This window comes from Gossypium arboreum, chromosome 3 (assembly GCF_025698485.1).
Source record: "Gossypium arboreum isolate Shixiya-1 chromosome 3, ASM2569848v2, whole genome shotgun sequence".
NCBI lineage: Eukaryota > Viridiplantae > Streptophyta > Magnoliopsida > Malvales > Malvaceae > Gossypium > Gossypium arboreum.
The window spans coordinates 97,336,991-97,355,142 of NC_069072.1; the positions used below are offsets into that span (position 1 = coordinate 97,336,991).

Below are 18,152 nucleotides of genomic sequence, written 5' to 3' on the forward strand. Positions count from 1 at the left end.
CCGTGTTTGAGCCATAACACTTTCACTAGCGGAACCCGCTTGTTTCGCAACTCTTTCACTTCACGTGATAGGATACGAATCGGTTCTTCCTCATAACTCAAATTGGTTTGAATTTCAACCTCTGATGGACTAATCACGTGCGATGGATCAGATCTATAGCGTCGAAGCATCAAAACATGAAGACATCGTGAATCTTTTCGAGTTCAGGGGGCAAAATCAAATGATATGCCACTGGACCGACTCGCTCGGATATCTCATATGGCTCAATGAACCTCGGGCTCAACTTGCCCTTACGGTAGAATCGAGTATCTTTTTCCAAGGCGAAACCTTGAGAAACACTTTATCTCCCACGATACTCGATGTCTTTTCGTTTGAGACCAGCGTCGACGACTTCGACGATCGGAGGCTATCTTCGACTTTCAAGGATTACTTTCACTTTCGCTCAAAGATCTCTAATTAAATCCACCGAAAATTTTGCTTTCACCGAGCTCGGTCCAAAACAATGGTGTACGGCATTTACGATCGTACAAAGCCTCGTAGGTGCCATCTTAATACTTGATTGAAAACTATTGTTGTGCGAATTCAATCAAAGGCAAATATCGTTCCCATGAACCACCGAACTCGAGGATGCAACATCTTAACATATCCTCAAGTATCCGAATTATACACTCGGATTGACCATCGGTTTGGGGGTGAAAAGCGGTCTTGAAATGTAGCTTGGTACCCAAAGCTTCTTGCAACTTCTTCCAAAATCGCGAGGTAAATCTCGGATCTCTATCGTCACGATGGAAATAGGCACCCGTGTAATCTCACAATCGAGAAACGTACAATTCGGCTAGTTTGTCCATTGAAAATCCGTGCGTCGGGGATAAAGTGAGCCAACTTAGTCAATCTATCTACCACGACCCAAATCGCATCCTTCTTACTTGCGACAATGGCGATCGGATACAAAGTCTATTGTGACTCGATCCCATTTCCACTCGGGTATCGTGGTGGTGAAGTAATCTGAAGGCACTTGATGTTCGGTTTCACTTGTTGACATATTAAACATCTCAAAACAAAGTCGGAGATGTCTCGTTTCATACCATGTCACCAAAACAGACGTTTCAAATCATTGTACATCTTCGTACTCCCCGGGTGGATTGCCATTCGGCTACAATGGGCTTCGTTCAGAATTATCGAAATAAGTTCCAAATTCTTTGGAACACACAGATGACTTTTGAACCTCAAACAATCGTCATCATCGATTTGAAATTCGAGTCCTTGTTCGAACACACTCGGCCCGCTTTTGCAACCAACTCATCGTCGACTTTCTCGAGCTTCACGAATTTGACGTATCAATAATGGTTTGGCTTTCAATTCACTACTAACACATTGTCGGGTAGAATGAGACAAGTGTACATTCATCACTTGTAAAGCGAATAATGATTTACGACTTAAGGCATCCGCAACCACATTCGCCTTTCGGGTGATAGTCAATGACCAGCTCATAATCCTTTAATGACTTGAGCCAACGTCTTTGTCGCAGATTTAAGTCTCTTTGAGTCATCAAATATTTGAGACTTTTGTGATCCGGATACACATGGCACTTCTCACCAAATAAGTAATGTCGCCATATCTTTAAGGCGAATACGATGGCAGCCAATTCGAGATCATGGGTCGGATAATTTTTCTCGTGTGGCTTTAATTGCCTCGACGCATAGGCCACAACTCGACCTTCTTGCATCAATACGCAACCTAACCCGAGTAGGGATGCGTCACTATAAATAACAAACTCTTTGCCCGATTCGGGTTGCACTAGAATTGGGGCTTCAGTCAAATAAGTTTTCAGTTGATCGAAACTTTTTTTGACATTTCTCCGTCCATTCGAACTTAACATCCTTTTGGAGTAAGCCGTCATTGGCGTGGCTATCGTCAAGAAACCTCTTACAAATCATCGGTAATAACCGGCAAGCCCCCAAAAGCTCCGAACCTCGGTAATATTTCTCGGAGGCTTTCAGTTAAGTATGACTGAAATTTTGTTCGGGTCGACTCGAATACCCGATGCAGATATCACATGCCCCAAGAAGCTAACCTCTCTTAACCAGAACTCACACTTGCTGAACTTAGCATATAATTGCTTATTCCGTAAAATTTGCAGCACTAACCTCAGGTGTTCAGCATGTTCGGTCTCATTTCTTGAATAGACCAAGATGTCATCAATGAACACGACTACGAACCGATCCAAATATGGTCTAAAGATCCGATTCATTAAATCCATAAATACCGCAGGGGTATTAGTAAGCCCAAACGGCATCACTAGGAACTCGTAGTGACCATATCTCGTTCTGAAGGCAATCTTGGGTACGTCTGAATCTCGAATTCGCAACTGATAATAGCCCGATCTCAAATCTATTTTCGAGAACACTGAAGCTCCTTCGATTGATCGAACAAATCGTCGATACTGTGATACGGATATTTGTTCTTTATCGTCGCTTTATTAAGCTGACGATAGTCGATGCACAGCCTCATGGTTCCATCCTTCTTTTTCACAAACAACACTGGTGTACCCCAAGGTGAAAAATTCGGGTGAGCAAAACCTTTATCCACCAATTCTTGCAACTGAGCTTTCAACTCCTTTAATTCCGTTGGTGCTATACGATACGGAGCTATCGAAATTGGGGTGGTACTAGGTACCAATTCGATGCCAAACTCTATTTCCCGAACAGGTGGTAATCCCGGCAATTCTTCAGGGAAAACATCCGGGTATTCACAAACCACTAGCATTGCCCATATTTCTAGGTGGCCTACCTCGAGTTGTGGTAGCACCCGGGTTCCCACTTTGATTTACGTTTTGTTCAGATAAACTCGGGCAATCCTTAATGAAATGATCGACTGATCCGCACTTGTAACAGGAGCGGTCACGGAGTCTACAACTCCCAGAATGCCATTTGCCACAATATTGGCACTCGTTCTGTCTCGACGATCATTGCCAACACCGGCGATCGAATCGACTCGCGTGCCCATAGGGGTCGATCGCGGTCTCGTCTAGAAAAGCCCAAGTGTCTCTAGACGGCCTAAGCCATCTCTAAATTTCTTTGATGACTGTGGGAAGGGCTTCCCAAGACCTCTTCTGAAACTCCCTTGCTCCCACTTCACTTTTCTTTCTCCATATCGAGCTCCTCGGCTTTGCACGCTTCGCTCGACAAGAGCCACAAACTCTCGGATTTCCAAAATGCCAACATACAGACTTTATATCATCATTCATCCATCTTGAGCGTTTACACATCACGACTTCGAAGAAATGCATTCGCGATGTACCGCTAAGCCTCACAAATTTTCGTTCGTAGTCGGTAACCGACATGGAACCTTGTTTAAGTTCAAGAAATTCCTTCCGCTTTTGATCCATAAATCTCGATCGATATACTTCTTTCGAACTCGGTTAGAAAGAACTCCCAAGTTACGTGCTCCTAGGCACTGTGAAGTCGAGTACTCCACCACTAGTAGGCGGAATCACGTAGCAAGGAGATAGTACACTTTAAGCATTCATCGGTGTACATGATAGCTCATCGAGCACCGGATAGTGTTGTCCAACCAAAATTCAGCTTGCTCGGCATCGTCGCTATCCGTAGCTTTAAATTCAGTAGCCCCATGTTTTGAATTCGTCGATTGGGGCTTACTTGACCTTATTTGGTCGATTCTGGGAGGTATTGTAGGTGCGGGGTTGCATTAGTCGGGAATGGAGGTTGTGGAACAGTAGTGTTAGTTCGAATGTATTTGTTGAACCAATCATTCATCACGCTATAGAAGGCTTGCTTAGCCTCATCATTCGGATTGCTAGCAATAGGTTGAGAGTCCGCCGGCGTTGTCCCTTGCACGGGAGCAGGCGCCACACTCTCCACATCATCAGCTATTGCTCGGTTGGGATCGGGATCCACGGCTATAAACAAACACAAATTTCAAAATGTCAGAAATCACCACACTATCAATTATCACTTAATGGCATGTATAGCTAGACCCCAAACATATCACGGTAGTCCTAGGATCGACTAAACCATAGCTCGATACCAATAAAATTGTAACACCCGAACCCGAGACCGTTGCCGGTTGTCGGACACGAGGTTAACAAGCCAAAACCACTTATAGCACCGACCAACTTGACATTCCCAGGCAAGCTGGAAAACTGCGTCACTGTTGCCTTAAAAAGCATATCTCGAGTTACAGAACTCGGAAACTGATTCCGTAAATTTTTCCTGAATTTAGACTCATATATTCATCCCTGGATTTTTTTCTAGAATTTTTTGTCGGGCCAATTGGTACAGTTTATTAGTTAAATTCACCCATGTTACAGGGGTTGACTACACTGACCTTTGCGTGTTACAACTTGAATATCTCTCTGTACAGGGTTTCAATACTGATGTCGTTTGTTTCTAATGAAATTAGACTGAAAAAGGAATCTTGACATATAAGGCATGACTTCTAATTCATTCTTGATAATTTATGGTAAATTTTCAAAGTCGCGACAGGGGACCCAGAAACCGTTCTGGCCCTGTCTCACGAGAACTTTAATATCTCTCAGTATACTGTTCATATGATCGTTTCGTTACTTTCATATGAAAATAGACTCGTCAAGGTTAGATCACATAATTTATTCACTATTTAACACCATTCCTACAAATTTTGGTGATTTTTCACATCCACGTCACTGCAGCTGGCAGCCTCTGTTTTTAAGGTAGGCTTTACCTATATTGTAGTTCCCATGGACCAACTATAGTCTAGTCATACTTAGGTCCACATATGATCATATTTAGCCATTCCAATGGCTGATCATGTGACCAACACTCTCATTCCAAACCATAATCACATCATGAAACCAAATATAATTACAAACCACATATGGTCAAATTCCAAACTCCACTTTTACGAACCATTTTCTCATGGCCGCACACATATACATCACAAAGTACTTAAAAACAACCGAGGGTGGTCCTATACATGCCATATCGAAAACTCAACTAAAGGAGTACCAAAAAGGGCTTTGATAGTGTGGTTGACTTCAACTTCTATGATCCCGAATCCGATCGGTAACGAGCAAAATCTATAAACAGAGAAACAAAGAAACGGAGTAAGCAATTTATGCTTAGTAAGTTTCGAGCCATAATATACACACAACCAAAGCATAGCATTCAAGTAGCTAAACAATAATTCATATGCACAATTTCTCAAAGACATGCTTACTTCACAATCCCAACTCTTATATTCATACACAAATAACGGCCTAGTTAATGCCGATAGCTCATTTATCATTAGAGCGAATATTCATACGCACTTACTCATAGTGTGCGAAGCACACACAAAACATACCTTGTTGTTGGGAATTTCACAAGTGCATTAACTGAAAATTTTCCAGCAAGTTCAAAGTTCTCGAATCACATACCTTCGGAGTTTATCCGGATATAGCTACTTGTTCAAACGCCTTCGGGACATAGCCCGGTTATGGTAACCCGCACAAAGGCCTTGGGACTTAACCGGATATCACAATTTGCACAATTGCCTTGGGCTTAGCCCGGATATCATAACTCACCCAATTGCCTTGGGCTTAGCCCGATATCATAACTCGCACAATTGCCTTGGGCTTAGCCCGATATCACTCGAACATTCCTACACATCTTTGTTTCAATTTCATAACACAACTTTTATGCACAATTCACTTAGCAAAATATCATTTTGGCTCAATGGCCACATACAAAGGCACAATTTCGATTGCTTATTACTTCATTCAATCGAATCAAAATCTAAGTTTCGATACTCAAAACTTACCTCGGACGTGGTCGAACGATTTGACGGCTATTCGACGACTTTTTCCTTCCCTTATCGGATTTAGCTCCCTTTGCTCTTGAGCTTAATTTAACAAATAAATTGGTTTTATCATTTGAGCATCGAAGAGGAATTCAAGATACCTAGCCAATATATATGCTCATTAGGCATCAAAGTCGCATATGTACGAAATCACGAATCGAACTCAACACATTAGTTAATATTCCTCTTAGCCGAATTTTCTAAGCCAAGAATAGGCATCAATATGCTTGCCTCTAACCGAATGCATGCACACCAATTTCCCTCATGTGGCCGAATATGCATGTCCATGTTGAGGCCAATTATGCACTTAATACCACACAAAACAGCATGCATTTTACTAACTAACGCATTACATATTGTAGCTTAATACACATCTCTCATGTACTTCATAACCAAAACATCATCACAAGCAAATATATACCTTGAAATAGTATATATGTCATGCCAATACATCATGTGCAAACATGTATACACATATAGGTGCAAGGTCAATCTCAAGGGGTTCATACCCATCCAAACACAAATTTTACCAATCAAGTAACAAGCATAAATCATGCTCATGAATGCACCATGGCGAATACATCACAACCATACTCTTTCAACTTCGGTTATGGTTAAACAAAGAATTCAATGTCCTACTCAAGAATACTAAAAGAAATTTCAAGAGTAGTCAATCCATCATTACATGCATCATCAACAAGCTTCACATTTAGCATGCAATGGCTTTAACACAATATCAACCTTGGCCAAATACCATTTTTCATGGCATAGCAAGGATTTGAACCATGGCTAACATGCACATCAAGTTAGCAACCAAAACAAGCATGAATCTCATGACACAACCTCAACATACCTTAATCTTGATGCAAGTATAGCCAAATCTCCTTCTAGATCTCTTCTAAACTAAAAATGGAGCAAAATTTCCTTCCTTCTTAGAATTTTCAGCCCAAAGAAAATGAGAATGGATGAACCAAATTTTTTCTTTTCCTTTCTCTCAACTCACGGCCAAGGGGGGGGGGGGAAGCATGGATGAGACCATTTTTTTTTCTTTCTTTGCCCATGCTCTTTGTTTTATTATTTCACCCTAATGCACCAACAAAACATGTTTCATGACATGTTTTGCCCATCCACTCTTGCCATGGCCGGCCACTTCATGTTGTGGGGGGGAAATTGACATGCAAATCCCTTATTTTTGCATGCATGTTCAACTAGTCATCACACCTTTCCCCATCATACTTTCAAAGTTTACTACTAGGTCCTTTCTAATTAAATTCACATTCATAACTCTAAATCGAAACATCAAAATGTCACACATGAATTAACACATATTATAGGCATCAAAATAAATTATAAATTATTTTTATGCCTCGGTCTTGTGGTCCCGAAACCACCTCCCGACTAGGGTCAATTTTGGGCTGTCATAGATAACGAAGTGAGGGCGTCAACTTCATGAACTCTAGCTACACATCTTCCTAAAGCTATTCAATTTGTTGGCCATTGATAGTTATTACTTGCGATCTTCTCAATGATCTCATAAGCATCATTATAAGACTTAGACAAAATTGCACCATTCGCAGAAGCATCTACCATCAATCTTGTATGTGCATTGAGACCATTATAGAATGTCTCCAACTAGATACAATGAGGAATCCCATGATAAGGACACTTACGAAGTAACTCCTTGAATCGCTCCCAAGCCTCATACAAAGATTCATCATCCAATTGTTGGAAAGTGTGATCTCGTTCGTCAACTTAGCATTTTTTCTAGGCAGGAAATACTTAACTAAAAATCTCTCTGCTAATTCTTCCATATAGATATGGAACTTGGTGGCAATGAATTGAGCCATGCTCATGCTGGATCTCACAATGAGTATAGAAATAACTTCAACCTCAGTGCGTCTTCAGTCACACTGGCTATCTTGAATGAATCACTCACCTCCATAAACAATCGAAGGTAGAGATATGGATCTTCTGTGGGCATACCACTGAATTGGCCCACCATTCGAAGTATTTGAAACATCACTGGTTTCAATTCAAATTGGGTTGCCTCAATTCTGGCCTTCTAATTCCTGGATTTAACTCACTAAAAGTGGCACAGCATATTGTCTGATGCATCGATCCCTATCATCGGCAATGAGGATTGGGTTTCGTACATGATTGGCTTCATTACCTTGGTCTTGATTTTGATTTCCAAGGTCCATCTCGACTTGTCTTTGAGCTGTTCGTTCACGTCTTCTTTTTCTAAAAGTTCACTCAATTTCAAGGTCTACAGGGAGTAAATCGATAATCTGATCTATGCTTATAAACACCTGAAAAGAAAATCACAAAATTAAAGAGAATAAGTTAGTAATGTTAGAAATAAACCAAATTGGAAGTAAATAATTTCACAAAAAAAAAAGACAATGGAAACAGTTAAATATCCCCTGTAATGGCACCAAAAACTTGTAATGCGTAGGTTTGTGCAAGTGTACACAGTCTTTATCAAGTAATAAGTAAGTATAGAGTTATCATCTCTACAAGGATTGTATTTGTGTTTAATAACTTAATTGTAAAATTATACTAACAACTTGGTAAATAAAAACACAATATGGTTGAGAAGTGAAAATTGAATATATTAAACTAAATGCAATGTCCCTAATGCAGATTATCCTAAGTATGCAAACTATATGAATGAAATAGATTTTAGCAAAATTAAACACAATTTGCAACAATTATAACATAAATAAACTAGGACAATTACATTAATTAAACTCAATTTATTATCAACATGCTTAATAACATTCAGAAAAAACATTCCATGAAGCTTGATCTTTAATGAGTTTGGAAAATCACATTAGGTCCTTCGGAATACTTTACTTAGTAAATACGCATTTTACTGATCCTTATTTACTAAGGGTTTCTTAGCATTCGTGTGAGGTAACAGGGACGTGTTAGGTTTGAAAAAGTTTAATCACACAAATATAAAATTCTCCAGATAATAGATCTTGGTTAGAGTTGTTATGCAACCTGCAATTTAATGATGTTAGGATATAAAATGAGCATGCACATTTCAATTATGCGTCCAGTAGCCATCGTCTGGTTAGGATCGCTTAACTAATTCAAGTGCCTTTCAATCATGCATAAATGAAATAAAGACTTGATTTTATTTGAAAATGTAGCACCCCTTACTCGTCTCCGACGTCGGGATAGGATACGAGGCATTATCAGACTTAAACATACACATACATGTAAAATCGGGCCATAAAATTTCAACCAATTCAAAAACATTCAAACACATGCATATCGCCCCTGATACGGTCCTACAAGGCCCAAAACACACATCGGGGGTGGTTCGGGACTAAACCAAAGACTTCTAAAAATTTTACAACACTTAGAGAAATTTTCCATGTTTAGAGAGTCACACGCCCGTGTAGATTAGGCCATGTGGTCACACACGCCAGTGTGGCTTGGGACACGCCCATGTCCTTAGCGCCTGAAACTCTCTGTTTATGATGTCAGCAATGAAATGGGGTCACACGACCAAATCACATGCCCATGTGCTAAGGCTGTGTTCCCCACACAACTGAAACACACGGCCGTGTCTTTGCCCATGTGGCCAACACTTAGGCTAGTTTCCAAGCCTTGGTCAACCATAATCCCTCACACATTTATATAACATCAAGGATATATAACACGGCATCCATTTAATGATTAAACATCCTCAATTAAGTAACAAACATTGCATTTTCATGTCATCATACTTGTGTTTCTCATACTCATTTTATATCAAGTCTAGACATACCAAATCATATTCATTTGGCCTTGTAATCTTCACTACCACTTATACCTTATACCATGGTTGTCTTCATGCTGATATTCTCAACTTAGTCATCTAGCATTCATACTCATGTCTAATTCATATCCTTAATGTCACATATTACACACTCATATTAACATGTTTCCATAAGGAATTCCACACTAATTTCATTCTTCATTAACATCATTAACTTACTCTAAATTTACACTTTTATACTAAGAATATGGTCACATCTATTGATCAAAGTTCATCCATCAAATATGCAAACTATATCATACATTCATTGATACCAAGCCATCACAACATGCACATCATCAAGACATTAGATCAGTCATGCAAAATCAATTAAGTTTACAACCCAATGATCAAATATCAACCATATCTCATGGCTCTATACAAATGAATCATTATAAGCCAACTCAATTGGCCAATTCATGAAAACATATCATAAAGTACTAAGTCTCTATACATGCAACTCACTTCAAAACACTTAAGGTTTATTAATACCCCAACTTGATAATTTGATAGTGTGATGCTGCCTCCAACGATCTCCAAACCCGAGCTAACCTGACAACACTAAAGAAATGGAAAGGAGGGGGTAAGCTTTATAGCTTAGTAAGTCCGTAAGAAAATAATAATAAGCAATTTATTAACGTGCTTTTTCCAAATTCTTACAACATATTCTCATGGTAACACAATCGAAGTTGCACATAATTCCACTATTTGCTCATAATCCAGTCAAGCTGTCTACTCGAGTCATAGTCACTAAATTATTAATATCTTGAGCTACGGAACTCCAAATTAAGATCCACTAATTTTCCCTGAAACTAGACTCACATATCTTCTTACCATAAAATTTTTAGAATTTTTGGTCTAGCCAATAAGTATAGTTTATTCTTTAAATTTCCCATGTACTGTTGTTTGACAGTTTCAACCCTTCTTCACTAAAAATTAATTATCTCATCGTATGGAGTTCAGATGATGTTACCGTTTATTTTATATTGAAAATATATTCTTTAAGAACTTAGTCATATTAGTTCTAACCCATAATTATTATTGTACAATTTTTAGTGATTTTTCAAATTTAAGACAAGGGAGCCCGAAATCACTCTGACCCTGTCTCACAAAAATTAAATATATCATAATATGAAATTCTTTTGCTTACACCATTTCCTATATGTGAAACAAAACTAAATAAGCTTTAATTTAATATCTTACTCAATCTCTAATTCGATTTCCACAATTTTTGGTGGATTTTCAAAGTCAGACTACTACTGCTGTCCAACACTATTTTAGAGCAATATAATGATAACTATCATATGTTCATTTTCAACTAATCATGAACTCACCATCTCATGAATTCCATGTTCAATTACACAATGTAAGTTAGCATGATATTGCAACAAAATTCATGATCATAATTCATACATCTTAGCTCAACGAGGTCTCGACATTTCAAAATCTCAATAACCATGAGCTTAGAGATTCACGTACATACTTGTACCACATATTCTTATTCATATTACTCCACTTCTTAACCAAAAATCTTGAATGGTCCATTGATAGCTCCGAATACTGAAGGACGTTCAGAATCATCATACACCAAATAAAGTACCAAAGCCATGTCCTAGACATGGTCTTACATGGATCTACATGTCGATGCCATATCCTAGATATGGTCTTATATGAAGTCTCATATCGGTGCCGATGCCATGTCCTAGACATGATCTTACACTAGCACACATATCATCATCGATGTCATGTCCCAAACATGGCCTTACACTGGCACACATATCAATGCCGATGCCATGTCCCAGACATGGTCTTACACTGGCACACATATCAACGTCGATGCCATGTCCTAGACATGGCCTTACATTGGCACACATATCAATGTCGATGCCATGTCCCAGACATGGTTTTACACTGGCACACATATCAACGCCAATGCCATATCCCATACATGGTCTTACACTGGCTCTTATCTAGGATGTCGATGCCATGTCCCAAACATGGTCTTACAGGGGATCTCATAAATGATGGTGTCATGATATCCGAATCCTAAACATTCCTCAGCGTCACCTGGGGCTTCTTCGAATACACATCTCTTCGAAATTTGTCCCTAGGATCGAATCATATATCTCATGATGGTAATTAAGCTCATGATTTCACATATTGTTAATAATCATGATAATCACTTTTTAACACAAAATCACAATTCATCACATTGTCATCACACATCATAGACATATTATAGATCACTTCTTATGCATAGCATAGAATAACCTTTAACTCAACAAGTTCAAATCAACTTACTAATTTAGATTCAGACACAATCAACGATAACATTATCGTAGGTACTTAATTGTCAAATTCTCGACGTATACATCCGTATGACAACTCATTCAATTTATGAGACAATAATATAATTTACAATTCAAGTATGATAATGTATTATTATTATCACACGAACTTACCTCAAATCCAAGCACGACTAATTATTCCTTTTTAGTCCATAATCTCATACCTTCCCGATTTAAGTTCGAATCTCATTTCCCTTGATCTATAATATCACATTTAGCTTGCTAATTAGTCACATTATTCATCGTGACCCAAAAATCATATTATGACAAAATTACATTTTTGCTCCTAAACTTTGTCATATTTACACTTTTGCCCTTAGGCTCGTAAAATGATTTTTATTCAATTTCTTTGCACTTTAATCCTAATCGAATCATTTTCATAACTATAGTAGCCTACAACTTCCACTAAATCACACTTTTATGACATTTTTATATTTTTTTTTACAAAATGGTCCTTTTAAACATTTTCACTAAAATCACTTAGTAAAAGTCGTTTATTTAACACCCAACATTCATTTTCTACCATTAGACATCAAAACACATGCATATCACTCATGGGTAAATTTTTAAACATGAATCCTAGCTCAAAATAATGGTAGAAATAGGTAAATTGAGTCACGAGGACTTCAAAAATGTAAAGAACGTTAAAAACAGGGCTCGGATGCACCTACTATGGAGCTTGGAAGCTTGAACCAAACCCTAGCCATGGCTTCCATGGTAGATTCGGCTAGAACAAGAAGAAGATGTAACACCCTGATTATGGGCCTAGTTGGAACAGTGGTTTGGGGACCACAAATCCGACGATGAAAATTTTATTTTTTATTATATTTTTATGGTCTATGATTTCATGGAATAATTTCGTGAAAATTTTGTTCGAAAATTTTGACGTTCGGGCACTTAATTTAGTCAAAAGGACTAAATCGTAAAAAGTGCAAAAGTTGAGTTCTACATACTAGAGGTGTCCAATTGTTATGAAATTTTAAATTAAGGTCCTTAAATGGTAATTAGACCATTGGTTAATTTCTGGACAAAAATAGACATGAAATGGGTGTAATAAAATATTTTTAAGTTAGGGGTATTTTGGTAAACTAGTAATTAAAAAAATTAAAAAAGGGAAATAAGCCAAATTAGCTATCATCTTCTTCATTCAACTGTTTCTACCAGTAGTAGCCATGGCTAAGGTTTGTTCAAACTCCCAAGCTTGATTGGAAGTGCTCCCTAGCCCCATTTTTAAAGTTCATTACATTTTTGAAATCCGGTAACTTGGTTAAGCTTATTCTAGCAATAATTTAACCTAGGGTTTATATTTTGAAAAATACCCATAGGTGAAATGTGTTTATTTTGATGTTTTATGGTAGAATATGAAGCTTGAAATTGTGTTAAACAACTTTTACTAAGCGATTTTACGTGAAAACGAGTAAAACGACATAATCGGTAAAAATACCTAACGTTCATAAGTACATGTTAAAGTGTGAATTTGAGGTTGCTGTAGAAGGGAAAAATAATCAGCATGTCATAAAACATAAGGAAATAGGATGAAGTTTAATTTACAAGCCTAAGGGAAAAATGTAATTTTGACAAAGTTTAGGGGCAAAATTATAATTTTGCCAAAATATGATTTTGGGTTAATTTGAATAATGTAAGTCCTAATTAGGCTATATTTGAAATGATAGATCAAGGAAAAATTGAAATTCGGGCTAAAATCGAAAAATATCAGGTTGTGGACAAAATGGTAAAAATAGCCATTTTCGCATACGAGGTAAGTTCATATGATTTTTAATAATGCAATGTGTAATTTAATGTTATTGCCTTGATATTCAATGAGATGTAAGTTCATGTGTAAATGTAGTAACATAATTGTTATTTTAAGTAATTTAATGTTATTTATATGATATGATGATTATTATCATGAAATATTATGCTTTGTGGATTATTATTTAGTAATATGCAAATTATGTGAGCTATTTGATAAATATGAAATGCTACCAGGTATCGGTTCCAACATTCCATGAAAGACGGAAAAGATGTGTGATCGAGGAAAATCCTGTTTGAACCTTAGTAATAGATTAGGATACAAGTGACATGTCACTAGGATATTTGAGTTCCAAACTCGTTGAGTTGAGTCTGAGTTCGTGAGATGTAACTAGGCATCTGAACTCGTTGAGTTGAGTCTGAGTTCACTTATGGATGTGAACACCCGAGCTCGTTGAGTTGAGTCTGAGTTCACTTATGGGTGGGTTACATGGTAGCTTGGCTACACATATATTCCGCAGGCTATTGAGTTTGTCTAGCTGTGGGTATGGCACTTATGTGCATGCTTTCCGTGTATCCGATTTTATTCCGAGTGTTCAACGGGTAATTTGGCAAAGTATTCGTTGATGATCCCAATTAGATAAGCCATTGGTGAGTATGTCTTTGAGTTATGTTACAAGTTGTACAGGTATGTACACTAAACTTATGTGTGATGCCTTGACATGTGATGATCTATGATGTATATAGTATTTGGTGAATATTATGAAAATGACATGATTTGGATAATTATGAAGCATAATTAAGTGTTCTTACCATTATGAATGAAATGATATTGTATGGATTTGGTGAATAATAGTAATGAATGAGTAAATTTAACCTTGGCAGTTTTGGGTTACTGCAGTGGTGTAACTTTGGAAATTCACCATAAATTGTGGAAATTGAAATAGGGGCTGAATAAAATATGAGGTTAAATCCCAATGAGTATAGTTTCACATAGAAGAAACGTTATATGCAATCAAAATTTATATTATGAGATATTTAAATTGATGTGAGACAGAGTCTGAATGACTTCGTGATCCCCTATTTCAGTTTGAGAAAATCATTAAAAATTGTATAAAAATAATTATGGGTTGTAATTTATATTATTAAAATACTTAATGAGTATGTTATCTAGAAAGATAGATGAGAGCATTATCTGAATTCTGTACTATGAGAAAAATAATTTTTAATGAAGCGAGGTCAGAACTGTTGGACAGCAAAACAAGGGAAACTTTAATGAATAAAATGTACTAATTTTCTAAACCAAAAATTCTGAAAATTTTATGGGAGAAATTTATATGAGTCTAGTTTCAAGTAAAATTTATGAAACTTAATTTGGAGTCTTGTAGCTCCAGATATAAATGAATTAGTAACTATAACTCAGTAAAACGGCTTAACTTGAACAAGAGTAAATTGTACAATTATGATGTTTTACCTTAAAAAAAACATGTGGGTAATTGCTTATTAACTTCATATGGACTTACTAAGCGTAAAGCTTACCCCTCCTCTCTACGTCTTCAGTTTTGGCAGTCGGCTCGGGGTTGGAGATCATCGAAGGCAAAATCACACTATCAAGCTATCATTTTTGGGAGAATTAATTCAAATATTAGAAATATCAAGTGAGTGGCATGTATAGGAAGTTGGTTTGTGATATGTATTATTATTATGATTTTGACCATACGTACCGGTCTGCATTGAGTTATCATATATGATCATGAGATGTGGTCCTTATCCATTATGGATTGTAAGTTTAACTAATTATGTCATGTCCTATGTTTTGATGTGATGATATAGTTAGCTTTGTTTGTTATTGCATGATTATGGATGTGTAAGTGCTCATTTATGCCATGTTATATGTCTTTAAATATGGGTCTATGCATGTGTTTGAAAAGTTTTGAATTAAATGAAATTTTATGTCCCGATTTTCGTCTATGCGTATGGTTAAGTCTGGTAATGCCTCGTACCCTGTTCCAGCCTTGGATACGGGTAAGGGGTGTTACATTTGGTTGTATCAGAGCTATGGTTTAGTCAGTACTCGGACTAACCTAGCATGTGTAAAAGTCTAGTTATACATGCCATGGATCCGTGATAGTGTGATGTCTCCCGACGCGTAAGAGCACCGTCTCATTTAGACAAAGGTACTCTCTAACCGAGCTGCACCAACCATGTTCAAGGTGATTGAAGGTATTTGAGTAAAATTATGATTATGATAAGTCTCAGTTCAGAAAAGTATGAATAAAAGTTTATGATATATATGTGATAACACGTGATATGAAAGTTTATGTTGTGATAAATATCTATATTTTCTTAATGCTCATATGATGTAGTGCACTTGGCTTACTTGACAAGTTGAATGGGATAAATAGAAATTTATAGAGGTATGAGTAAGGGTTCGTAATATCATGATACGAATGAAAATGTCATTGTCTTGATTGAAAATTGAATGTTGATGAATGTTAATGATATTTTTATGAGATAAAGAATTATAACGAAATGAACTTATCTATGTTAAATTGTTTAGAGTGAATTATATGATTGTAATGATATGTATATGATGATACAAAAGTGAAAGTTGTGATTGTGATGCAAATATTCATGTTTGTTTGGCCCTTATGTGATGTCATGAGCATGACTTATTTGATTAAATGAATGGATAAGTAAAGCTATCTAGAAAACAGAAGATGCATGCATAAGTATACTTGACTAAATGGGATAATTGGAAAATTGGTGTAAACCAACATAAATGTTGCGTTGCCTGAAATAAATGACATGGTTTTGACGATGTTGATATGATGATAAAAGTTGTGTCATATGTATATGTATAAAAAAGTCGAGTCAGAGGCCCTACAACCCCTCCCCTTATCGAAGTGGTACTTATAATGGAATTTCATGAGATTTGTACTGAATAAGTTCCCGGTTGAAAAACCAAAGAGTTCAATGATAGAATAATTATAAGTATGATTAGAGATTGAGAATGAGTTGATAAGGAAAGTCAAAGCTAGAAAAGTATCAGGTTGACATAAAGATTATTGGAGCTATGCACTATCCCAGTTAGAGAATGAATTTACTTTGGTAAATTGAATTAATCAGGTACAAGGTCGAGAAAAGTGTAAATCAAAATTTATTCAGAACTGCTATTCTTTAGTGAAAGGTTTAACATGAAATTTGTGATGGTAGAACTAGTTGTGGGAAATGATATTTGAAATGTGTAACATCTGAGTGTGACAGTTAGGCTGAACAGATTTAACAGTTTCTTCTGAGATGTTCTATGTATTTATCCATTCTCAGAAAAATTTCAATGGCTATTGATCTTGTGAAGAAATTCTTGTTATATGGGAATGTTTTCTAATTCTGGTGTTAGATAGAAGCATTGGTAGTCTGACTAGTTTATAATTTGCATTGCTGTATTTCCTCGGGCATTTTATTACATTTCGTCTAATAAGAATTGATGAGAGGATATGTATGATATTATGATACTGTTTCTTCTACTTGATGCTCTATTTGATATATATGTATGGGAAGGTACATTGTTCTTGTTATATTTGATTCCAGTGGGATTAAATGATATTTTCTTCTGAACTTCTTTTCTCTGAGGAATTTTCGAGATCTTCCATATTTTCTTATGAGTTTGGTTTTCGATTTTTCGGCATAGTATCGTATCTTGGATTTCTTTATTTGGTTTTCTTGTTATCTTTATTCCATAATTTGTCAATTATGATTTATGTTCGAAGTGCGTTCTTCAGCTCGTGATAATCATGACAAGCATGACTATACTTCCGATTTGATCTTGGTAATGTGGTGATTTTAGTATTGGAATTTCTCAAATTTTCGTGTAAGGATTTGACAATAGTAAAGGCATAAGTGATAAAAGCACGAGTTTCAATCGATATGGTGGATTACTTCTCTCAAGTAAGTCAATTATAATTAATGACTTCAATTGAGATATTTTGGCTAGTTGAGCTAATGCAATTGAGATGGTTTTGATTAGCGTAAGGAATGAATAGAAAAGGACTGTATGATGAATTGTTTAGTAACTAGAATAAAGGATTACTTGAAATGTCATTCAACGGTGTTTAGATCAGCTCAAGTGTTTAATCTGTGTGAATTATTTATTTGAAAGATTACATATGACAATTATGTCAGGATCATTTTTCCCAAGTCTGATAATAGAATTTCATTTCTGGCCTTGGATATGGGTAAGGGGTGTTACAGAAGATGGACAATTTGGCTTATTCTGGCTTTTTAATTCTTTTAATTATTAGATTACCAAAATGCCCCTAACTTAAAAATATTTTATTTCACCTAGTTTATGCCCATTTTGTCCAAAAAATTAAACAATGGTCTAATTACCATATAAAGACCTC

At 36.6% G+C, this 18,152-nt stretch overlaps 1 non-coding gene across 1 annotated transcript; it reads left to right on the top strand.

Moving 5' to 3' along the window:
* Window positions 1-7,486: 7,486 nt before the first annotated feature.
* Window positions 7,487-7,592, top strand: LOC128291230 (small nucleolar RNA R71). Its single transcript, XR_008281006.1, has one exon. It is a non-coding gene; the product is annotated as a small nucleolar RNA R71 (small nucleolar RNA).
* Window positions 7,593-18,152: the final 10,560 nt, after the last annotated feature.